General features: G+C 39.2%; 1 protein-coding gene across 7 annotated transcripts in view; it reads right to left on the bottom strand.

Annotated features, from left to right (window-relative positions):
- Nucleotides 1–1,916: 1,916 nt before the first annotated feature.
- Nucleotides 1,917–25,716, bottom strand: part of CA8 (carbonic anhydrase 8) — a 102,806-nt gene continuing 79,006 nt past the window's right edge. For 2 of the 7 annotated variants that reach the window (XM_082364691.1, XM_082364690.1), the window contains one exon: nucleotides 1,917–18,237. The gene's annotated coding sequence lies outside the window, so the exon portion shown is untranslated. The remainder of the gene's footprint in view (nucleotides 18,238–25,716) is intronic. The other 5 variants (XR_014236689.1, XR_014236690.1, XR_014236691.1 and 2 more) reach the window with 5 other exon arrangements.

The following is a 25,716-nucleotide window of genomic DNA, read 5'->3' as shown; positions in this document are numbered from 1 at the left end:
AGCAACTCCAAGAGGAAAAGCAACAGCCAACTGTGGGGAGAGGGGGATAGTTTTAAAGCGTTAACCCACGGTGGGTTTGGACATAGATATTAGAGAACCTTAGCTGGAGAGAAAGAAGGGCAGGGAAGAAGGGGGATGAAGGATGGAACTGGAAGGAGGTCAAAATAAACAGAACAAAACAAACAGGGACAAATATTTTTTAAATATTGATAACTTTTGAGATCTCCTTTTGAAGTTAAAAAAAATCCAATATGTCATATCTGATATTATTTGTGCATTTATAATCCACTGATTGAAAAAATAAATAGTTGCAAAAAGTCATTTTGAATTAGGTAATATTTCTAAATAAGGTTTATTTAGTTACTAATTCAAGATTATCTTTACATACTTGGAAAAGAGGTAAATGCAAATGCTAAGTGGCAGAGCCAGGACTCACATTAATCCATTTGATTCCAAAGCTTGCACTCCTTTCACTGGACGCCCCACATTGCTTTTTGCACACTGCAATTTGTTCACAAGGCTAGAATGATTAAAACACAGTGAAAGCCTAGCTCAACACAAGCCCCAAAGTGAAAATTTGAACTTTAGATGCATTTAAAACAGTCGATGCCTTATACGGGTAAAGCGTTATTTTTCATTATTCTAAGCAAGATCCCTCCTCATAGTATGAGGCTGAGCAAATACTCCTAGTACTTGTGATGAGGCAGTGGGCTGCGCACCGCCAAATGAGCAAACTTCAGAGCTGTCTTACTGCCTCTGCATCACTGGCGCCTCGTTCATGGACCCTGAGACCATCTGCAAATCTGTCTTCCCATTTTGCCAATTTTCATCAACAGAAAATCAGGGCAGATCTGGACCGGAAGTACATGTAAGTAACTGAAGAAAGGAATCAAATAACCTGGGGCTTAACCTCCTCATATGCTCCAAGAGTAGGTTAGGAACATGAGAGCTGAGCGATAAAACTGGAATTCTTAGTCGTATTTCCAGGACCCAAGTGCTGACCCGAATCCCATTCGGAGCACATTTCTGTGCACAGTCCTGCATCTATATTGAAATGAAGCGTCGCAGGAGCAGAAGCTGATTCACCTCATCCCTACCGCTTTAACCCCAGCATCCAGAACAGTGCCTGATACACAGAGGCACTCACAGATATTTGTTGAATGAACGGATGCTAGTGGTTGTGGAGGTTTTATTCCTTTCCTGTTAGTCAAAACATAATTTGCTTGGAATAATGATACCTTAGGGCAGAAGACAAAGAATCACTTATTTGTGGAATCTAAAAAAATGATATGAATGAACTTATTTGCAAAATAGAATAGACTCACGGATATGGAAAACAAACTTACGGTTACCAAAGGGGATAGCTGGGGCAGGGGGGAGGGATACACTAGGAGATTGGGATTAATATATGCACACTACTATATATAAAATAGATAATCAACAAGCTGTATAGCACAGAGAACTCTGCTCAATAGTCTGTAATAATCTATATGGGAAAAGAATCTGAAAAAGAATGGATATATGTATATGTATAACTGAATCACTTTGCTGTACACCTGAAACTAACACAACATTGTAAATCAACTATATTTCAACCAAAAAATATTTTTTCAAAAAAGGTTACTGGGGTCCTAACCTTCCAAGTCCCTCCCCGTGGTGAGTGCATCCTGCAGGTAACCTGTGTATTTCCCTTTCACTCACATTATCTCATTCAGACATCCCAATAAACCTTTTAGGAAAAAGCATTATTATTCCAGTTTTACCAATGAAGAACCAAAATGTCCTTGTCAGGACTCGAACCGGTCTAAACAAAATGCAACAGAAAAAGGTAAAAGGAAAAAAAAATATTGAAAACTTTTCCTCTACCCTTCCAGGTTATTTTGGCTGATCTAATAATTAAATTGAACTGAAACAGATTAACAGGAGAAAAATAAATGTAATTTCCTATGTATGGGAGGCTCACATAGACATGAAAGGGTCAAAGGCAGTCAGGCTATTGAGGCTTATCTGCCATCCTGAGCTAAGGAGGAGGGGATGGGGGCCTGGAACTTCAAAGGGGAGGGAGACAATTCACAGGACGGTGGAAAGAGCACGTGTCTGGTAAACAAATGTCTGCCGAGCCAGGCAGAGACGATGGGACACAGAGACACAGAATGGGACACACATGCCATATACACACAATGGGACACAGGCCCTGCCGGCCCCTCCCAGCTCACCACACCTCGCCCACACTCTCTGTAGTTATCTCTGGTGATGGTTCTCTTCTTAGACCAGGCCCTCTATCGAAATTCTTTTAGGCAGTTAAGGGGGAGGTAAAAAGCTCTTTCTGAGTCTCTTGGGCCTTGATTGTCTTCAGCTCAGAATAATCCACATGCCAGAGTGGCACACTGTGGGGAGGATCACATGGAACCCCCTTAATTCCATGCAACTGAAACGTTCAGAACTGGAGCCAGGTGAGTTTAGATGCAGTGGCTCAAAACACGTTATCAGAGCTCTGCTGTGCGGACTCTCTACAGCTCCGTAGGCCTCCTCCTCTGGGGGTTGAAATTCATTCACAGATAAGCTCCCATCTGGAAACAAAGTTAACACCAGCCTTATAACTTGTGATCCTGGAGAGCAGCTCACTCACTCCGCCGTCCAGGAAGCTCCAGTAAAATTCTCAGATTGGCTCAGTTCGGGCCATGGGTCCACCCCAAGCTAATCATGGTGGCCATTAGGGTTGAGTGTTTCAGACTGTCCCGTCTGAGTCACTTGACAGAGGACGTAAGATCTTGGCAACCTTGTTAGGTAGAAAAGTGGTAGTTCCTGAAAGAAAACTGCTGAGCAGACAAGATGCGACAGATTTCCACAAGCTCAGAAAAACGAAGTCCCGTACACAAAATTCCACAGCCCTACGAGGATGAGCATTGGAGCGCACAGCACGTATTTACTAAGTAAACGTGAGTCTGTGTTCTAAGCCCCAAACCCATGCCCTTTCCACTAAATGGGCAGCCTCTTATTTTTTGAGCAAAATACTGAACTACTCCTAAATTCTCAAAGTGGATAGGATTCACCATGTGGATTGACATAGAAAACTGAAACATAAAATGGTAATTCTGGGCTTCCCTGGTGGCGCAGCAGTTGAGAATCTGCCTGCCAATGCAGGGGACACGGGTTCGAGCCCTGGTCTGGGAAGATCCCACATGCCACGGAGCAACTAGGCCCGTGAGCCACAACTACTGAGCCTGCGCATCTGGAGCTTGTGCTCCGCAACAAGAGAGGCCGCGACAGTGAGAGGCCCACGCACTGCGATGAAGAGTGGCCCCCGCTCGCCGCAACTAGAGAAAGCCCTCGCACAGAAACGAAGACCCAACACAGCCAAAAACAAATATAAATAAATAAAATTTTTTTTAAAAAAGGTAATTCTTAGAACAGTGCTACACGATACTGCTCTATTGCTGAATGCTTTTTACTCCTCTTGGTTGTGCGGATTTGCTAATTGATCTTGCTAATACTTTGAAAATGAGGCATATTCAGTGCGCTCAGCCCTCCAATATCAGAGGTAGTTTAGCTTAAGAAGAATGATAGTATATGCTCCCTTAAGAGCTGAAGAACAGGACCATTATGCTGCCACTATTTTTATCGGTGTCTTTCATCTATTGTGTTTTATCTCCTCTCTTTTTCTCAGATTCTATCAATAAGAACGCTTGATTTGAATTAATGGGGAAATGAGTAGCTAGTGTCTGTTAAATGTTTTTAAAAATCTTTTTGATCTTTTAAAAACCAAAATGATTTTTCTTTTCCCTTCAAAGTGAAAAAGAGAGTGAGAAACCTGAAAAGTATCAAACACGGCGGGAGACATTTGCATTTATGCTCCAACACTGAGGTATTTTTCTAGTGTCAACAAACGGAGAGCTTGATTTTAAATGTTGCCAGCTTCTGCCTAAGCTCTATTATTCCATTCTGCTCCACGACAAAAAATAAAAAAAGCAGTTACAGATACTCTTTCTTTATAATCTAGGATTCCTGGGGAAAGATTGAGGCATCCTTTCTGTCTTTGAGGGAAAATGTGTGACTTTCATTAACATTAACGAGAGTGCTTTGCACTGGAAGAGCAGACTCTGTGTTTTAAATGCTTGAGCAATGATTCACACAAAGCTGGAAAAAGGCTTTTTGTCTTAGGCAGCTATGCCTACTGTTGCAGTACCAGGATTACAATCACAGTAGGCTGTCCTTTTAAGACAGGTTATCTATCCATCCACAGTGATTTCAGAACGCTTGTGCAGAAGACGATGTCACTGCAAGCAATGCCACGTGCCAGGTATGCTTCATCACCCCGGCACTACGGGAGAAGGCTTCCGGGCAACACACTTGTTACCAGTGGAGAAAGAAAGACTAAACTAATTGAAAAACTACTTAGAGCAGACAGCTCTCCTTTTCTCTGGTAGGTTTCAAGTAAAGTAACTGTATTGCTTTTGTAGTTGCAAAGGCTGAAGAAAACCCACTGAAATATGTGGACACAACAAACAAATCCTGGTGTTTTTTATCCTGTACTTACTACATAAACAGAAGGACACTTTTTTTTGTTATGTTCATGTCTGAATAAAGCAACTATATGCCAATAAAAAATAAATATATATATATACAGAGAGAGAGGAAATAATAAAAAAAAGAAAAAAGTATAACTTTATAAACTTTTAAGTAAAATAATTATGGAATAGAAGAGATAGTAATGGTTTTCTAAAGATCCAATAAATCATATAAACTGGTCTTTCCAAGAAATGTTTGTGAGTTGATAAAGATACGAAGAGAAGAAGAAATGACTGAAATTAATTTTGAAGACAAATCCCCATCGAAAGGAGAAGGAGCACCAGCTTACACCAAATGAAAAAGCACTCGTGTGGCATAAAGCAGATAGAATAAATCAACTTCTAAAGGAATACCAGTATTCAAAAGGAGGGCTGTTTGCAAACAAACAAAAAAGAGGTTAGAAGATGGTGACACTGACAAGGTGAAGAATGGGCCGGGCCAGAGCCCTGGGTGGGTTTACCAGTTCTCCCAGGGCTGCTCTGAGTCTACTGAGCTGGAATCCTGCTCAGCCTCGGGACCTGCCCAACCAACTGGTACCCCCAACTCTCTATGCACTGGCAGAGGACCATCCAGCTCCTCAACTTTGCCTTGTAGATGCCCAGCTCCAAAGTCCTTGTAGATTTGTCTTATGCCTCATGGACCTGGAGAAAATGGAGACTGGCAGGGGTCCAGGACGCTGAGAAAGAGCTGAAAGCCCTGGGTGTGTCAGAGCTGACCCAGGCATCCTCTTAGAGAACAGGTAGAAAATAGAAACAAGGTCAGAAGCTGCTAGGACAACCACGTGTCCGTTATTTTTTATCAAGAAGCACCCATCCTGAGTGTCTGACCCCCAACAACTGTGTTGTCACGGCAAGTTGGAAAGAAAAAGATGCTCTGCCTTTAGGAGAATATTAAAAACCAAGAAGTTTCTAGTTGTTTTCCAGGTTACAGCTATTTTTACCAGAAAATCATGGGTTTAGCAATGAGAGCTGATAAAAGATAGGGGAAAATACACACACACACACAGAGGTATATTTTACATTTCCGAAAAGATAAGAAAATTTGTATGTAGTTGTTACTGATGTTTGTTTGTGTCTGGTAATAAGTTCAGAATCTTTTGTCTCACTGGGAAATCTGTCAGGCAACAAGGGTGTAGGGGAGAAAGATAAGCTGTGGGAACCTGTCAAAGAGTCCTTACCTTCAAGGTGCTTCAATGCTACCTGCAAGTATCAGACATGAGCACAATAGTTTTTTTAGGGACAATTTACAAGCAAGACATTTAAAAAGAGAGAGAGCTAGTTTATACTTCTTGGAGCTGGGGAGTCATGTAAAAAACTTGCAAATGACTCTCCCCAAATAGTAGACTGAGGGGCAGCAGCTCACTCACATCTGGACTCGTCTATTCGTTGGATGAAGAGGAGAAGAGCTTGTGATGTGGGAAAGGACGCAGCCTCAGACACCAGCTCTCAAGCCAGCAGGTAGAGCAGGTACCTGTCCTGCCTCATCTGCTTCTCCGTTTGGCTTCTTGGCCCCGATCTTCCCCCCACCAGCCTACACCTCTGGGTGACAGGCTTGCCAACCCCCAGTTTTACCTCATTCCAGTCCACCATGAATAACACGTGGAGCTAATCTCCAGAAGACATCAATCTCGTGTTCAAAACTCTTCTGGGCCTTGCTGCTGCCTCTAGTTGAGGGATGTGATTGTGCGTCATTTATCCTCCAATCTTCCCGGGGTCTATTCCAGTGCCTGCTACTCAAGTGCTCCATAATTAACTTGCATGATGGATCCGTTATCGCCTATAAATAAAGGTCTGATTTCATCATCTACCTCTCAAAGTCCTCAGTCTGGTTCCTTCATCCTGCCTTTTATCATAACATCTCTCCACTCTCTTGTATATATTTTATTTCAGCTAAAATGCTTCCTGCACCAGCTCTGTCTAAGGCCTCCTGCTTCACTCTCCTCACACCTTTTCTCCTGCTGGTCTGCATACGTGGACCCCTTCTTCTCACCTGCTTCTCCAACTTTTAAGTCCTATGACACCTTCTCCATGAATACGCCCTGTTCACCTCAGGATACTCTTTTTTTCTTTTTTGAACATATAATTTATGCCACTCATATGGCTTTTAGAAGAGGCTCTGAATTATAATTAGGTGTGTTCTGGGCAAGGATTGAGTTTTGTTTGCACCAGCACAGTAACTGACACACAGGAAGAAATCAATAAGCGCCTGCTGAATAAACAAATGACAGACTTGTATCCTGTCCCCCTCGCTGTCAAGGGAGAAATGTCAGACGTTAGCAACCATGTTTAATTTACAGCAATAGAAGAGGAAGAAAAGAAGCAAGTCAGAGGGAGGAGCTTAATTACTGCCCTTGACTTTGCCCAGTTTCCCGCGCCATCCACAGCCATCCTCCACGTACCCTTCCTACTGTCCAGCAGCCCCTGCATTTGTGGATACGGATACCCACTCCCCAAAACAAAAAATCTGCATCAGGACAGGCATTGTATTGAAGACAACTACAGACTAGATGACAAGCATTAAGCAAAATCATCGTAATGGGCTTTTCTGACCCCAACAGCACATAAACCTCATTTTATTCTATTTTCTGCTTCAAAGTGAGCCAGGCCATCATCCCAGGAGGCATCTCAGTGAGTAACAACACTCTCCCCCATCACTTAGAGACCCCTGTCAGTGGACTGCTTTCTAGAAATCTGTACGTCTCCAAAAAAAGACAATGCATCAATTAGATGCATCTCTGAAAGCACTTTGCTTCAGGAATAGTTTTATAGTAATGGGTGGGGACATTTCTTAAATATTTCTGATGGATGGAAGTTGGAAGGCAATTAATAATATGTTGCTACATAGATTTCACTGGTCCTAAGTGGGCGTGAAAATAAATGGACTGCGTATATTGAAAAAACTTATCAATGGTGATACCATAAATCGAGGTTTTGTGATATAAATTTATAAAGGAACAAAATAAAGCAGTGATCCAACAGGGTGGGATTAATGAGGAATGTGGGGAATAGAATTAAAGGGACTACTATTAACTCATACTTATACACGGATCACCTCCCGCAAACCGACATCCTGTCTAAGAAGGGACTTGTCCAATGTGTGAGGAATGAGTTTTAGTCCCAGGGGTCCTCAAGCCTCCTGGTCACTTAATTTCCGTAGTCAGTGTGCTGCTGAGAAAAGCCCTGCCCATTGCCTACCTTTGCGATTCAATAATTCAGTAATTGCTGACTTTTTTAGAGTCTCGACTAAAAGCCAGTTAAGACAAAACTATTACGATTTTAATGTACTAGAACTAGATCAAATTCCGCAGCTTATGATTCATACGAATCAAATGACCATCTTTGCACACACCAGGATGAAGCGAAGTGTCCACGCATTGCATTTGTTTGCTTTGGATGCTCTGTCATTATGACAAAGTTGGATTTATCAGTGGAGATGGGAAATTGAGGAGCTTACTTTCACTCACCCATCTGGCCCTCAGAGATGCCTCCTTAACGTGGGCAATAGACAGACCACAGGCAAGGTCCAAATGCCGACTCTCCATAGGAAGCAGAAGCAATGAGTGTCGATCGTTAGTGAACACCGGAAGTCCTCCAGTCTCCAGCAATTCCACTTACCTTCACGGTGTTTTCACCTTTTTCTTATCTAAGTGGCTCTTGGCAACTAAATATTCTCTTTCTACTCAAGATAAGAAAAGCTGGGAATTCTTAACCTAAACATAATCTAGCACACACAAACCTGGGAGTTAACTGATTAAAAAATAACGCCCCATGAAACTCAGATTTCACACTACTGCATAAGAAGTCTGGTGTGTTATGAGGGAATGTGGAAGGTTATTCCACTCAGATTCCAAGCAGAAAGTGACTTTTTCCAACCGGATTGGGGACGAGTGTGTTAGCAGACTGAGCTTGGGTCTGCTCACCCACCACACAGCAAAGCCAATCCACTGACGCAAGAAACTACAGCATTTATTGCAGGGCCCCAAGCAAGGAGAACAGGCAGCTCAGAACTCCCTGACGTCTTTCAGGGAAAGGTTTTTAAAGGCAACATTTGGGATGAGGGTTGCAGCTCGTGGACTTTCTTCTGATTGGTTGGTGGTGAGGTAACAGGGTGATGTTTCAGGAAACGTAATCCTTTACCTTCTGGTTCCAACTAGTCTGGGGTCTAAGTGCTTGTGGCCAGCATGTAATCACTGCCCTCCAAGGGGGTGGGGTGGGGGGAGAATCTTAGTTTCTGCAGAACAGCTCAAAGATATGCATCAGATTATTAGGTATATCCCTTGAGGAGGAACTAGGTCTCTGTTTTATCACTGACCTGTAATCTAAGCTATTATTACTTTTCTTGCTTAACTGCTCTTCCTTTGTTTCTGCATCCCCTCACTTCCCTAATTAGTAACTGCTTGAGTCTGCTCTTTGGAACTCAGAAGGCCAAGGAGACTAAAGCCTTTCTTCCTACAAACAAGAAACAGGGGTCACAGAGGGGCTTTTGTACCTGGTAAGGCCCCACAGGGTCCTGCTCAGTTTCAAGCGTGACATGTACCATTACACAGTGGAGGACGCTGTTATCACCAGAGAGAAGGAAGCTGCTCTAGAGGACACGGACTCAGCTGAAGGGACAAAGGCAGAGCTGTGGCCTCAGGTGAGCCATCACCTCACAGAACATCACAGAGGAAAGGAAAGCTTCTGAAGGAATCTGCCGGAAAAAACTCAGGACTTCAAGACTGCACTTGGAGCAAGTACATAAGCAAAAAACTAAGAATTATCAGTGCTGAGGAAAAATAATAATAATGAGGAAAAAGGTAGTCGGCTTGGAAGAGAACAATCTGCAACATGAGGAAAAGATCCAGAGAGAACCACATTCGTTCCCCTTTGCTTAAGGGCTAATAACGCTTCTTAGTGAGGAGGAGCTATAGGTTTGCATCAAATCCACCAGATGTTCTTTATAGTGTGTTGTGTGTAAATAATGGATATGACTTCCCTTACCAGCTTGGGTATCAAAAATGGCCATACAGCTCTTATTTTTTTAGATGGGGCTTGTTTCTCCACACGTCCTTCTCAGTAGGAAGTCTAAGCCCCGTCCTGGGGGGTTCTCTCTCTCCGGAGCTGTCCAAGCATCCAGTGTTGTCTTTCAAAGGAAGCCAGTCCAGTGGTCCCAGCGTTATTGCTCCCATGGCCCTGAGGGGCACCCACGTTCAGCAGTGTTATCCAAAGCTGTGAGGGTCAACTATGAGGCTGACAAGATTCCACAATGCTGGAACCAGTACGAACCCACAACCCTTAGGCTCAGCACTGGTCAGATGGCACCAGGTCGGCCTGCCCGTCCCCGTGTGGTGCATTGCTTTGCTGCCTTTCCCAAGCAGTGAACTCCCATGGGTCTCCCAAATTTTAAAAGTCACTTAAGACCCTCAGCTCCCTCCCTCCCAGAAGGACGCTAACTCCTTATGCAAACAGCTTCACCTCCACCCCAGAGCTCTCCTTTTCCAGAGGACCTTTGTCAAGGTCAAAATGTCCCTCTGTGCCCTTCCCCCAAGCAATGGGTGTCTAGCTGCCTACCTTCGCATCTCTCAGAGGGGGTCCCTCAGCCACTCTGAAGCCCTAGGAAGTTGCACCCTTGGGAGACTGTCTCTACCTAACTATTGAAGAGGCAGGCAGAGTAACTTCTTCAATTATTTGTCTGCATCAACAGACAGAGCCTGCAAAATTACACATGGCAATCACATATTTGCTCCTCATTTCAGAGTATGGCTTCACTCACCCTTCACAAGTTATTTCATCATCTTCCTTCAAGTATTTTGACATTCAGGTGCCTATTTGAGGTTGATCCTTCCTAAGGAATACAGCTACTCTGGAGGCCTAGTATGGAGGAAGAAAAAATGGCTGTGAAGCATCTCAGGAGATTCTGCCTCAGAAAGTGATGTTCCTCTCTTGGTACCTGAGCACGTACTAATAGAGGCATATGCTGCAGAGAGAAGCCCATGGCTGTACAGAGGGCCCTTGGTGGAGCCAATGGGCACAGGAATGACTGTCCTTGAAAAAGGGGGAAAGTGAGTGAGAAAAAAGAGAAGCAAGATGACCGTATTGGGCCGCCCTGCTCCAACAGCCCGGGCCTCTTGGCCACTGTGGTGCAAAGAGCCTATAAGTGATAGAGTAATAATAGGAAACCCTTATCCAGATAATGCGATGAGTGCTAAAATAATATAAACAGACATCTCAAGATTTAAGTAGTAAATCTTAAATAAAGACAAAGAAACTGAGGCCCAATGAGATTAAGTACACCAAGATTTAAGTAGTAAGAATAAAGACAAAGAAACTGAGGCCCAATGAGATTAAGTACACCAAGATTTAAGTAGTAAGAATAAAGACAAAGAAACTGAGGCCAATGAGGTTAAGTATACGGACCAAGGTCACACATCTCCAGCAGGACTCAGATCCAACATTTAAGTCAATGTTTAAATGTTTCTGTCTGTGCCTTGAACCGCTATCACCCCCGCCCATCTAATCGCATGACAGGATGTGAGCACATAACCTGCAGTCAGTCACAGAACTTTGCCCAGAGAACAGCATTACGAATACCACTTTGATTCATCTAAGGTATTGACCTGTATCAGCTACAGCTACTACTCTACAGCGGGTCTGGCTTCATTGAAATTCTCTGCTCCTTTTGGGAAGTCTTCACGGCTTCTTTCATGTGTGCACCCACCCCAGGTACATTCTCTACTCACATACCGCATTCTCCTGGGAAGCACCGTTTGTCTCCACTGGCTGAGCTGTTCTCTGGCCACAGTTCACCTGCAGGAGCTACTGCTACCCATCTTCCGGCTTCCCAGGGAGGTGGTGGAAATTAATACTGTTGGGGAAAGTTGGAAATATTCTAAAACAGTTCAAAATAAAAATAATTCTTCAGCAGATGCATAGGTTTGACCACACATATACTTGACACATTTTTCTTTCTGGTCAAAAAAAGAAAGTTTACCCTCAGCTAAATCAGAGGACAGAATTAAGAAACCCCAGAAATCAATTACATCATCCTATGTGACCAGTTTTTAAAAGGTGATTGATTGAGAAAGAAAGAAAAAAAAAAAAACTTCTTCTGGCTTAAATGTTGTCTGCCTCCTTTGAGCCAGTTCCCACAATAGAGAGATTATGATGATTCAAATATATTTAATACAAATGCATGAGATGATAAAAAACAATACAGACCAATTGTCAGTAATCCAGAAATAAGAAAAGGCCTCCAAGGATAGTAGTGAAAATATGTGTTCTCTTGCCAAAGATGTAGAAGTTAGCAACGATGGACCCTCTAGTCTTCACGATGGGGAGGGAGTGGGGTGTTGAGAACAGAGACTCGCGATGCTGGAGCCCAAGGGTCGGAACTTCATTGAGAAATAATAGGTGTAATCAATGTCCATAAAATGTTTTCAAATACATAGTTTCATGCAAGGACTAGCAGTAATAATGGCCCTGGCCTCTGTGAGATGCACAGTTCCTTGGAGTTAACTGCTCACCTGTACTTGTCTCGCATAACAGAGTACCACTTAGGACATTTCTCACACTTACATAAATGAGAAAATCACCTCCTTGGTGCTCTAGAAGCATTAATTCCTCTTCCTGGGAAAACCAATTTCCCCACCAGAAGAACTGTATTCACATTTCTTTTCTGTGGACTTAGAAAATAAAGATCTGTGGAATTGTAGGTTTTTCTTAGCTGGTCCCAGTTCTTCCTAAACCGCTTCAAGTTTCTGGTTAGGTATGAAGGCTGAGCTTGACCATTGTAACTACTGAGCCTAAGAGCAAAGGCAAAATCCTCATAAACGACTTCATTAGACGTGCATCTGAATTTTTTAATAGGGCCCCAAACATATTTCTTGAATATTTGGACTTACGTCATTTGAAGATAATTTCTGAGCAGAAAAAAAGAGGGGGAAAGAAATCATGTTAAGTATAAAGATTTTTTTTGTTTTAAGGTTATTTTATTCAAATGAGATTTGCTGAAAGCAGCATTTGTTAGGAAATTTATTTAATATGACTGAAATTTCAAGGAGTCAATTTTCATCCCAGTCTTGTGCTGTAAGAACACTGTAGATTTCTTTCATGCCATAAAGAAGCATCTTTATGTTATAAAAGATAAAATGTTTTTCATGCAATGTATAGACTTTATTATGCATTTTTTTAAAAAAAATCCCGTTGGGCCAGATTCTAATATAATTTCACAGGAAAATTCCTATTGAGGTTGACTAAATTCCAATGTAATTTGAAAGCAATTAAAGTTTATCAAAGGAAGTGTGCAGTAGAGTTATTCTGGAAATGAATCAGGCCCAAAAGGGAGTAAAACAAGCATATCTAGGTCTCTGGAGCAGCTCTAAGAAATTTCTTAAATTTTATTGACTCACTAAACTACAGTGTCCCATTGGGTGGTGGAGGTGTAGAAGCGTTACAAGTCAGTCGTTTATGCAGATTCACTGAAGTTTCAGAAATTGAAAAGTTTCTCAAAACTCAATAGTGTCATTTCCAAGTGGGGATTCCTGTACAACCTGAAGTATAAAACTTCTAGTATACTTTATTAAAATGTAATCTAAGTCTGACACAACACAAAGTTTCCATTAAAAGCCTTTCTTCTATGTTGTTTTTATCTTTCTTAAAAAAAAAAAAACACTGGTCTGAAGGGTCACGTGTCACCACCTCACTACCTGAGTGTCAGTTAAGAGTTTCACACAGAAGTAACACAGGAAATACCTCTAAACAAAGGAAGGGAACATAGAAAAAAAGGAACAAAGGTTTCTGTGAGCTTATCTTTAGGAACTGCATTACATCATCGGTGTATAAGGCCTCGTCTTTTATATAATACTCTATACTATGACCCAAATAATATTCTGTATTAAATAAAATATAGGTTGCTTTTTATCATATCAATATTTGCTATATTAATATATTCTAATAGAAGTGAATAGATTCTAAGGAAAATGAGGTTTCTTGGGTGTCTATTCATGCACATGCCATCTTGAGGCTCAGTCTGTAGAGGTCAGACTTGAAAATCATTAATCAGCATATACTAATTGTTTTTAATTAATAAAATAGAAAAATAAAATGGAGAAGTTTCAGAGTAATTAACTCAATAAGTTAACTACTATCATTGTTATGTCAACTTCATTTTCATTTTAAGAAACTTTAAGTTATCCAAAAGCATGAGTCTACCCTTAATCACAATGATGACATTTGACACACAATTTTGAAAAATATGCTTACTCAAGTGAAAATTCCAAAAAGAATCTGATAGCCTGACATTTTGAGTAATGTGCCATCTTAGATGACAGAGCATTACACCCAGAATGAACAGGTGAGAAGCTCCACAGATCTGCTTCCCAGTGCAGCTACCATACCTGATAGAATAAAAAGAAGAAGAAGAAGAAATTTAAAGTGTCTGGAAATTTTCCCAAGGACATACAGCAAATGGAGAAAAAATGTATTCAAGAAAAATCTCCTAAATCTCAATAAGATTATTTAGAATTTGAGCCATAAACACACTCACTCCAGTTTAGCATGATTAACTATCCATTCTAAGTGGGTAAGGCCAGGAAGATGGGGCTCCCTCTTCCCTCAAATCCCAACCAAGGGATACATAAAAGGTTTACAGAAGCTAAATTCCAAGAGCTCATAAGCCCCCTTCTTCCACCCAGCCCCTACTCACAGAACAGAGGTTCTACACCAGGTGCAGCAGGCTGAGAATATTAGGACCTTGATCACCTTCACCCTGGCTTATTCATAGGGTGGAAGTTTCAGTCTGGGAGAGGCAAGCCACAAAAACCAGAGGCTTCTGCCCCTATCCAGAACCCTGTCTGCAAAGCAGGAATGTCACTCCACAAAAAGCAAACCACTGTCCCTACCCATAGCTCCTGAGCTGTGACTCAAAGATTTTGCCTAGGGCAAGAGGCAATTGACAAGAACAAAGAACACCAACTGTAATCACGTTAACATAAATCTGAAGTAGATTCTAATAAATTAACATGTATCAATATATGGTAAGCCCTAGAGCAACCACTAAGAAAATAAACTCCAAAGAAAGTTTTAAAAAATCATTAGAGCAATTGAAATAGTACACTGGAGAATAATAAAAGAAAAAAAAAAGAAATAGTACACTGGAAAATAGTCACTTAATGCAAAAGAGAGTAATGAAGGAGGGACAGAGAAACAAACAAAAAAAGACATGAGACAGGTAGAAAACAAAAAGTAGAATGGCAGACATAAACCTAAATATATCGACAATAACATTAAATATAAATGGGTTAAACAATCCAATCAAAAGGCAGAGATTGTCAAGCTAGATGGAAAAACAAGATCCAACTTTAAGCTGTCTACAGGAGACACACTTTAGATTTAAAGATCAAATAGGTTGAAAGTAAAATGATGGAAAAACACATATCACGCAAACAGCAGCCATAAGAAAGCTGGAGTGTTATACTAATGTCTTAGAAAGTCTATTATAAAACAAAAATGTTGCTGGAGATAAAGAGAGACATTTTATAATGATAAAAGGATAACTCCATCAGAAAGATATAAAAATGATAAACGTATATATACCTAACAACAGAGTCCCAAGGTACATGAAAAAAAAAAAAACTGACAGAACTGGAGCAAGAAATAAGTAATTCAACAATAATCGCTGGAGACTTCAATATCCTGTTTTCAATGATAGATAGAAATATGCAGAAGATCAACTAGACCTAATAGACATAGAACATAACACCAACAACAGCAGAATACACATTCTTCTTAAATACACATGGAACATTCTCCAGAATAAACCATATCTAGGCCATAAAACATGCCTCAATAAGTTTAAAGGAATTCAAATCACACAAAGTGTGTTACAATGAAAATTATAACTAAATTTCAGAAATTTGGGAATTCATAAATATGTAGAAATTAAGCAACACACTCCTAGAAAACCATTGGGTCAAAGAAGAAATCACAAGGCAAATTAGAAAATACTTTGAGATGAAAGAAAACAAAAACATAACAAACAAAACTTATAGGATGCAGCTAAAGCAATGCTTAGAGGAAATTTTAAAACTATAAATGCCTTTATTAAAAAGATCTCAAACCAATACATAAACTTCCATCTTAAGATAATGGAAAAAGCACAAAATAAACCCAAAGCAAGTAGAAGGAAGGAAATAATAAAGATTATATAAAAACACAGTAGAGAAAACCAACAGAATCAAATGTTGGTTCTTTGAAAGGATCAAGGATCAACAAAATCAGCAAGTCTTTCAGCTAGACTGACCAACAAAATGACTCAAATTACCTTAACTGACAAACTTTCTGAGATCAATATTACATTACATACTATCAGCTACATTAATTAACTTGAATAAGAGGTGCTTATATATGTGTAAACCATATGAGAAGAAAACCCTCAGTTTGCCATTTTTTCAGGTAAACAAAATCCACCCTAAATTAAATTTCAAGATCTGTGAAATTTGTCCCTTATCCCTAGTTAACTACCCCATACACACACTTCTGCTTTGGGAGGCTTCTTCCCCAATTTCCAGGTCCATCCCATACTTTTCTTTCCCATGCCACCATCAAAACTAGATAGATTTCTGACCAGTCATTTACACTTTTGTTATTGACAAATTACTCTTTCAACTTCATTCCCACAAAAGCATAACTACAACCAGCATTCCTAATCTGAGTCTGAGGTACCTAATGGTGGAATGAAGGGGTTTCCCACATTAAAGAATATAAGCTTCCACACAATCTCACCAATGAACAACACAAGCTGAAGCAAGTAGTTCATTTCAGTCTTTTGAATCAGAAAATATCCAGTAAATACATTTGATTCCTTCAATTAAAAAAGATATTTTGGAGGGGAAATATGGGCAACAAGCTATTACCCTGAAAGTCATTTGAATTAGTTTTTGTTGCTATGCTTATTTTGTATTTTTCAGGGACAAGTGATTGGAGACTGCAGGAAGCATCAGAAGTTAAGTCCAAGAATGGTCCCCAGCTGCTCAGTACCAACCACATCAGGATCAGTGACACTGGGTGCCCATGTACTGTTTAGCCCCAGGGCCTGAACGCAGGGTCTACCAGAGGAGTGCCAGCAGCCCTGTTGGCCTCTCACTCATGAGAGGGTTTTGATTTTGTCTTTTGATGTTAAGTGCAAATGAGGCCACACCTGCAGCCAACGTCTCGCAAGTACGTGGTATCAGTTTTAGTCTATAAGATATGTATTTAAATATGTCAAGTTTTTGTAGCCATGCTTTGCCATTTCTTCATTTTTATATACAAGAAACTAAAGAAGGGAGAAACCCGGGACTGCCTTTGCCTCTCAGAGGCTCTGCCTGATGCCGCCCTCATGTGGTCCAGGGCTTTGTTAGATGCTGACCCTTCATCCGCCTCCGCTTCCTCTCTCTGGGGCAGCTCTGGTCCTTTCTCTCCCTGCCCAAGGCTCCACCGTGAACCTTCTTAGCTTCTGTTTTCAGGGATACTTGGTATGATTTTTTTATTTGCATTTAATGCTTTTCATTATTACAACCTTTATCCAACACATCTAAAATCTCTCAACACATAATTATTCCATCTGTATTATTTTCTATTTCTAACTTAGATATTCTGCATCACAAAATCCCTCAAAATTGAGTCTATGTTATTGAAGTCATTAGTTTTACAACAATTATAACAACAACTAATAACATTATTAAGTACTTGCTTTGTGCCAGGCACTCTACTGCTTTACATAAATTATCTCATTCTATCACATCTAACTGCATCTAAGCATATGCTTAAATTTGCCAGTAGCACTTAAAATTAATTAAAATAAGTATATGATTCACCTTCAAAACAAAGATCTCAATAAAATATTTTAAAGTCCTATAAAATGTACAACACTAAATTATTATAGGATACTATTAAATTTATGTTTCTATCATGGAAAATAAAGCTATAAAATAAAGTATCCACTTTCTCTTTAGCCTATTTATTTCTTATACCTTTCTCAAATTCCTAGAAACCTCAGCTTCTAATATGTCAAATAAGTATGATTAGATTCGTATATTCAATTAAATCCTTTAACTAAGAAAGTAATATATAAAGTGAGTATTATGTTCTTACATTAACTCCCAAATCATGTTTTATAACAAATCACCCTGACATTAACCGTGGTATGAGGGTTGCAAAGTAACATGAGATATGTTTTTTACTAATCCTTCACATTCCATTTTGGAGCTGTATGCTGTTCTTGATCAAAACTCTCATTTTATTATCAAGAATTACATTATTTTCTGAATGAGTGGATTTTCTGTTGGAGACAGGAAATGAAGGACTGTGAACGCTGGAAATGTATTTTTCCTGTCTCAGTATTAATACATGATATATATTCATATTAATAACTCTGAAAACTAGTTTCATTTCTTCTACACATAAGCAATGAACAGTATGTGCTAAATATGAATACTAGCAGCAGTGATACGGATACGTAATATGGGGTTTCTTTTGAATTTACAGCCATTTCTAATATTTCATTAGAGCACGTGTACAGGCAACTGTCACAGATGTCCATCAAAGCTCGATTAGATGAAGACAAACAACGCAGGCTTTGAGGATAAACCGAAGCTGCAGCTCAAAGTTTCCGTTTCTCACCCAAGGGCACTATAGGACCATTGTCTTCCTCCTTTAAGGCAAAAAGAAGGAATCGATTATGTTACTGACACTCCTCCAAGGCAGACTGGAAAGTCTTTCTACAGTCCAACGAGACAGCAAAAACGAGACGTTTCATAAGAAAATGTGGAAATTTCAAAAATATCTTCGTGCTCAAGTTTGTCATCTCTGCAATTTTTCCACAAAGTCTAGCATAATTTTATTTCTCTGGCAGAATGTATTAATGCAAAATTTCATAGAGACATGTATTTTCAACCAAATAAATAAACGAACGCTTGAACTGTTTTCTAAACAAAAAATTGACACGTCATGCATAATAATAAATAAAAATAAAGCTTTTAGTTACTGTCATTAATTTCCTGTGTAATAACTGCAGATGGTAACTGTTTGAGCACAAAGACCACTGCTTCCTAGTCCCCAAATAATGTGACATTTCTATTAAATAAATCAGGAAATAATAAATATAGAACAACACATGAAACGTACATTTTGAGAGAACTAATAGTCTTCCCATTTAGAAAACAACATCAGCTAAGATTTCAGTTCAATACATCTACTCGTGTTGCCAGAGACGGGACTGGGGGAACACACTTTAATACAATTGCTAAAAATAAACAAGTCCAATCTTTTGGACAACAAATATCTATTAAAATTTAGAGCGCATATACTTTTCACCCAGAATTCTACTTCTTGGAACTTATCATAGAGATATAACCACCTAATCATACAAAGATTTTATGTATAAGGATATTCACTAAAGCAAAAAAAAAACTAGAAAAAGCTAAATAATTTCCTTCCTTAATAAATTATGATACATAGCACAGGGAGATCAGCTCGGTGCTTTGTGACAACCTAGAGGGATGGGATAGGGAGGGTGGGAGGGAGGCTCAAGAGGGAGGGGATGCAGGGATATGTGTATACATATAGCTGATTCTGTTGTACAGTAGAAACGAACACAACATTGTAAAGCATTTATACTCCAATAAAGATGTGAAGAAAATAAAAAATATATTATGATACAATGGAATACTTTAAAATTGTTCATACATGGTATGTGGGTGGATATGCTTGTACATTTATACATATACATGTCCACACATGTATGCATATGTTCACATAAATACATATAATTTCTGGAACAATTTATTAGAAAACATTAATAATGCTGGGGTATATATTTCCAAACTAAAATTTCAAATAAGATAGTGAGTCATGACCAAATCTTTAAGATTATGCCTCATAGAAGTGATTTCAAAGGTAAAGTAGGACACTGTTTGTGTATGCATTTGACAACTATAACCCAACACATTTATAAATCAAAGTGACTGACATAAAACTGACTGATGATCCAAATTGTAAAGCCTCAGCATTTTAGAGCTTTTTAAAAGGAGCCTAAAGGTCAGCATGGATGAATTTTTTGCAAAAGGAAAATAACTGGAGTCCCCCATTTCCTAAAATGTGTTCCACATAACTCTAGAAGTTGGGTGGAAAAAATGAATCTGTATTCAAAAAACACTGTGGAAACTCTGATTACATAGAGTAAAATATGATTCTTTCATACAAAACCATGTCAGTCTCTAACATGCTAATGTGCACTGTAAATCTGCAAAAGAAAAATATTATATTCAGGATTCTCCAAATGTATGGGACAGTCACCTCTTGATTTAACAAACATCTTGATGGACCAATGCTCTGCAGAACACATTTGGGAAAGGTTGGTCTAGAGGCAGAGATTCCAAGTTTATGAAAGTAATTCAATTACGCTTTAATAATATATCCAACTACTCTAAAAATTAAGCTACCATGGTCTAAAACATCAATTAGACAAAAGATAGGTAAGTAAATATGCAGTCACTCTAATGACACGAGGTCAGGTTTTACCCAAAGCATTTTAACATTGAACATACAACCACAGTGCAACAGGTGCACAAGCTCTCAGGTGTCTTGTTCATTTTAAAGCTCTAATGGCTTGATTTACAGGATTCTCAATAAATGTAGAATGAATTCTAATTCAACTGAGTGTGGACTCTGCTGGTGAATTTAGATGCTCACTCTGTTAAAATCTCCCTCACAGGGAAACTAAAGATAATGCCCTATGCTTATTGAATTTTTCACCTTTACATTGTTCAAACAAAGAAAATGTCACCTCCCAAAGCCAAGGCACTCTGAGGATGATCTATTAGCTACCCCCCCCCCCAGAGATGGATGCTTGATCTCGTTCACTGCATGATACCAGATTAGCTGGAAAAATTACAAAAAAAATTTATGTCCCTGAGTTCAACTGATCACACTCTGGGGTGTGGATGTGGAATCAGAAAGACTCAAGTTCAAATCCCAGCTCTGCCACCAACTGGCTGGAAGATTTTAGGCAATCTATTTGCCCCTTCTGAGCCCCAGATGGCAATGCCTACTTTGTAGGGTTTGTGTGAGAATGGAATATAACAACAGATATAATGTGACAACAGTGCCTCCCGGGCACATAACTGAGTGACTGGTGACTATTTCTTTGATTTTACAGACATCTCACTAACTGAAAACTGAACTACAGTATGGCCTATTATTTTCTATAGCATGTGTTTGACATTTACTTTTCAGCATTTCAGAGAAATTTTTCATGGGATGGAATCATACTTGATCTCATCTGCACTGTGTTCCCAAGGCCCAACACAACATCTGGTTCAAAGCAAACACTCCAAGAAAATGCACATATGTATGTCTGTGTATGTGCGTGTGTGCCCACACATGTGTGCATACATACATTAAAAAGTATAACAAAATGACAGTAGCAATTGCTCCTGTCATTTATTTAACATTTTTATTTAACATTTTTACTTGTATAAAAAGTTAAATTTTTAACATTTTTATTAATGTTTTTATTTGTATCAGTATTACACATGCACATAGTTGAAAAAGTTAAGTAGTTCTAAAGGGTGTGTTACAAAAACTATCCGTTTCCCGTCCCATATGCCACCACTTTGCTCCTCCTCAACTCTTTGAGCTGATTATTTTATTAATACTGTAGAGCTAATCGGTATGATTGTATTACTACTCCTTTTCAGTTTTCTGTTTTAGCATTGTCTGTCAACTTTCCCTATGGAGAATGTCATTTGACTCTCTTTCCTCCTATCAGCCCCTACCTCTCTACACACACACACACACACACCCCACTCACACACTGTAAACCCTTCCCTTCACTCCACCCTCCCAATACAGTTATATAATAATTTGGATCAATATTTGATTTCTATCATTGTGATGATGTAAATATTATTCAGAACTGAACTACATGTATTAATATATCATTAATTTTCCTTTCTTGCACAACTTGTTTTCTCTGGAGTGAATAACTATCTTGAGTTTTTTCCACCTATATCCTCAATCCAAAACTACCTACAGTTGTCTGACTCTCCTCTCAAGAAGTTAAGACACATTATGCAGTCTATCAACTTCGTCTTCCTGGAGGAAGCTCTTCTAGAACCTTCTCAACTGCTCACATCTGGACTCACACCCTCTATGCTGGCTACCTCACTTCACCATCATTCTGGGAATCTCCTTTGCCTCTCTCCTTTGTCGGCTCTCCTGTTTCCTGGATCCCACATCTGTTTTCTTGGTTTATGCCATTTTGGTGAAGCACATCTTCCAGTAGCTTCCTGGGAAATAAATTTTTAATGACCTTGATATCTGAACATGACTATTGAAAGTTTGGGTGAGGAATTGTAGGTGGGCTGCAACTTTCTCTCAGAATTCTGAAGGTCATTCTTCCCTGGCTTTTAGCTTCCAGTATTGCTGTTGAGAAGTCTGATATTTAAACTCCAGGTTCTTTGAGTCTGACTTGTTTTTTCCTCCCTGTAACTTCTCCCTCCATGTTCAGAAATTTCACGATGATAGTGCCTTGGTGTGGGTGCATTTTGATCTACTGCCCTGGAAATTCAGTGGGTCTTTTCAATTTGTAAATTTATGTCCCTGAGTTCTGAAAAAGTGTTTTGAATGATTTTGTTGCTGGTCCTCTCCTAAAATTTCTCTGCTCTCTCTCCAGATTTCCTATTATTTGGATAAAGAAATGACACTCGGAATACACAAAGGTAATCAGGCTGACTTTCTCCCCTTTGGGACCTCCTCCCAAATACCCATTTATCTATATATAAATAATAAGAAAGCTTAACTATAAAAGGAAATGTTCTATTATCCAGTGATCATTGTTCATAATGAGACCTTGAAGTAAGGCCATAATCCTAAGAAGTCTTCTAAATCAAAAGCTATTTCAATATAATTATAACAGATGCCATCTTTCATGTGACTATTTCTGAACCTTAAATGATCTTCTGTGAAGAGACCCCCGGGGATGAGCGCAAATCAAATCACCATTGGAGAATTTCCTACAAAGCTATCAAAAATAAAAAAAGCACATGTACCCACGTGTCCTTCACAAAGGCTGCTGCAGGTCACAGGGCTGACCTCAGTTCCAGTGACTTTGGCTCAGCTAATTGATAACCCACTGCCACGTCCCTCTTTAAGTAAGATAATTCAGTGTAAAATCTCCAAAAGAAGAGTCTTTTAAGAAATAGCGAGATGCTAGACGTAAGAACTCTTTCCGAATGCTCTCGGGGCAGTTTTTTCTCATGCTGCTTGGATTTGGAGTTAGCTGGGTTACCTGATTCGCTCCCAACACCAGGCTATAACCTCCTCAGGGGAGTCTATGCTGATAATGTGTATATTTGCACACAGTCCCTAGAATACTGCCATACACTGAACAGAAGGTTAAAAATAAATGTCCTTCCATTACAAGCAAGGGCAAGATAGGCACCTTCTTTTTCAACACACCCACTAATACCAGTATCAGGTCAGGAGGAAGGAAAATAAACAGAAAAAGGAGAAAGAGAAAGGAGAAGGTCAAGAGTGTCAACTGCTTTTGAAGATTGAAAGGACACAGGGTGGGAAAGATAACACAGGATTTGGAAATCGAAATCCAGGCATATCCGAAATAAGAAAGGGAAACGACCAGATATCACTGTTAATTATTTAACATTATTCTGGGAGTTCTAGAGGGTGCAATAAAATAAGAACTAGTAAAATTAGAAAGGAGAAGATGAAATTGTCATTATTTACAGATGTGACCAGGGTCTATTTAGAAAATACAAACAATCAACTAAAATGTCATTGGAAACTATATGAAAGGTTAATAAGAAAGCCAAGGACAAATCCAAGCAATTATTTTTTCAGTGAATAAATATTAACCAATATAAAAATGTAGTGAAAAATGACACTAATCAAAATTGATAATGAATACAAAAACAATAATAACAGTAATAGCTCACATTTATTGAATGCTAGCCCCCTGCGAAGCACCATGCTATGCATTTTACCATATTTTGTTTAATCCTCACAACACCTCTAGGTGGAGGTATACTAGGAGGTATGACTCTTAGTATCCCTATTTCACAGATGAGGAAACTGAGGCTGAAAGAATATCAATAATTTGCCCAAACCATGGAGCAGGAGGTGAAAGTGCTATATTCCCAATCAAGCCACACCCGAGGCTGACTCCAGAGTCCAAATGCACATCTTATAGCAAATTCAGCCAGAGGAGAGAACTATACAACATCTAAAGAACATTTAAAAAAACTTTAATAAGCATAGACCTATGCATTGTTCCTTGATAGAAAGATTCAACATTATAAAGATATCAATTCTCCTTAAATTACTCTATGTATTCAATGCAATCCAAATCAAAAATTCTAGCAAGATTCTTTTTCTTCCTTTTTCTCTTTCTTTCATTCTCTTTTTCTCACCCTCTCTTTTATTCTTTATTTCAATCCTTCTGGTAAAATGATCCTATCGCTTATCTGGAAGAATTAAACACATGGAAATAAGAAAACTCTGCAGAAGAGATTAGTAAGGGATCTTGTCCTACCAAACACTGAAATATACACCAATGTCACAAACACAATGGTTGCTGCTCATGAACAGACAGATTAATGGAACAGAACAGGAAATTCAAGGATAAAACCAAGTATTCAAAGAAAGACTTAATATAATGTAACAGAATCATTTTTAATCAGATTGGCAAGAATAAGAAATTTGAAAATACTCAATGTCAGTGAAGGTGAAGAAAAATGTGTAGTTGGACACATGGTCAGTGGAAACATAAAGGGATACAACTCTTAGAGCAATTTGCACATATACAGTATTACAATTAAAACGCTCTGACCCAGTAATCTCACTGCTAAGAAGTTTTTAAGGAAATAAATGCATATGTTAACCACAGTACTGTTGATTATAGCAAAGTACTGAAAATGACCTAAAATGTACAATAATAGAGGAACACTCGATAAATTTTAGTACATAATTAAAGGCAACTTATGTACAATCATTAAAATGTACACATGTATCTATTGAATGACATGAAAAGATATATCAAACAAGCAGATAGAAAAATATCCTGCATAATATAATCCCATGAGGAACATTATATGTCTAGATGCGCTTATGAGAGATATGCAAAAAGAGAGATCAAAAGAACAAAAATAATGATAAAGGTAACATTAATTAAATACTTAACACTGTGGACCAAAAACATGGTAAGCACTTTAATTGCATTACTTCACTGTATCTTCACAACCACCCTATGAGGTAGGTACTACTATGGCCTTCTTTTAAGTGATGAAAAAAGAGACTTAGAGATATTAGGAACTTTGTCAAGGTCATACAACTAACTACCCGTGGAGTCAGAATGGAACCTAAGCCATCCCCCACTGAGGATGGGGGGACCTCCACGTTCACCCCAGTGTTCATGGTGACTGTCGCTGAGAGAAGTGTCTGAGAGATCCTTGTTGCTTCATTTTGTTCTGTACTGTTTGAATTTTCTGCCATGAATATGTGTCATATTTAGAGAAATCAAAGGGGTTACTCTTGCCACAGAAATTTCAATAGGTCAACGGAGATGAACACATTTCAAGAAAGTGAGGAGTAAAAAGGAGATGAGAAAGAGGTGGAAAGTATACAGAGTGATTGATTTTAAAAAGGGCAAAAACACCTTCAATCCATGGTGCAAGTATAAATTAGCGTTAACCCTTAGGGAGACTATTAGCAATGTGATACCAAAAATGAAAACAGGGGTGGTCCTTTTTCCCTAGAAATCTCATTCCCAGGAATTTATCTAAAGAGATAAGGAGGCAAAGATATACAAGGACTTCATAATTATCTGCCCTTTGTTATTTGAAAGGCGTAGTGAAAAGAGCTCAGGGTTTGCAGTGAAACCTACCTGGGTGTGAACCCTGGCTTTGCCCTGTACTGGCTGTGACCCTGAGCAAGTTACTCAACCCCTCTCAGCCTCAGGGTCTCCATCTCTAAAATGGAAATAAAAGCACATGCCTCACAAGATCGTTGTGAGGATTAAATGAGATAAAATATAGCAGAGGGTCAGAAACATAAAAAAGCAGCTGTTCTTTCCCCTTCATCACTCACTAGTATGCGTCACTTAGAATGAATGGGT

This window comes from Balaenoptera borealis, assembly GCF_965194805.1.
Source record: "Balaenoptera borealis genome assembly, chromosome: 17".
Classification (NCBI taxonomy): Eukaryota; Metazoa; Chordata; class Mammalia; order Artiodactyla; family Balaenopteridae; genus Balaenoptera; species Balaenoptera borealis.
This window is presented reverse-complemented; position numbering and strand designations above follow the sequence as displayed.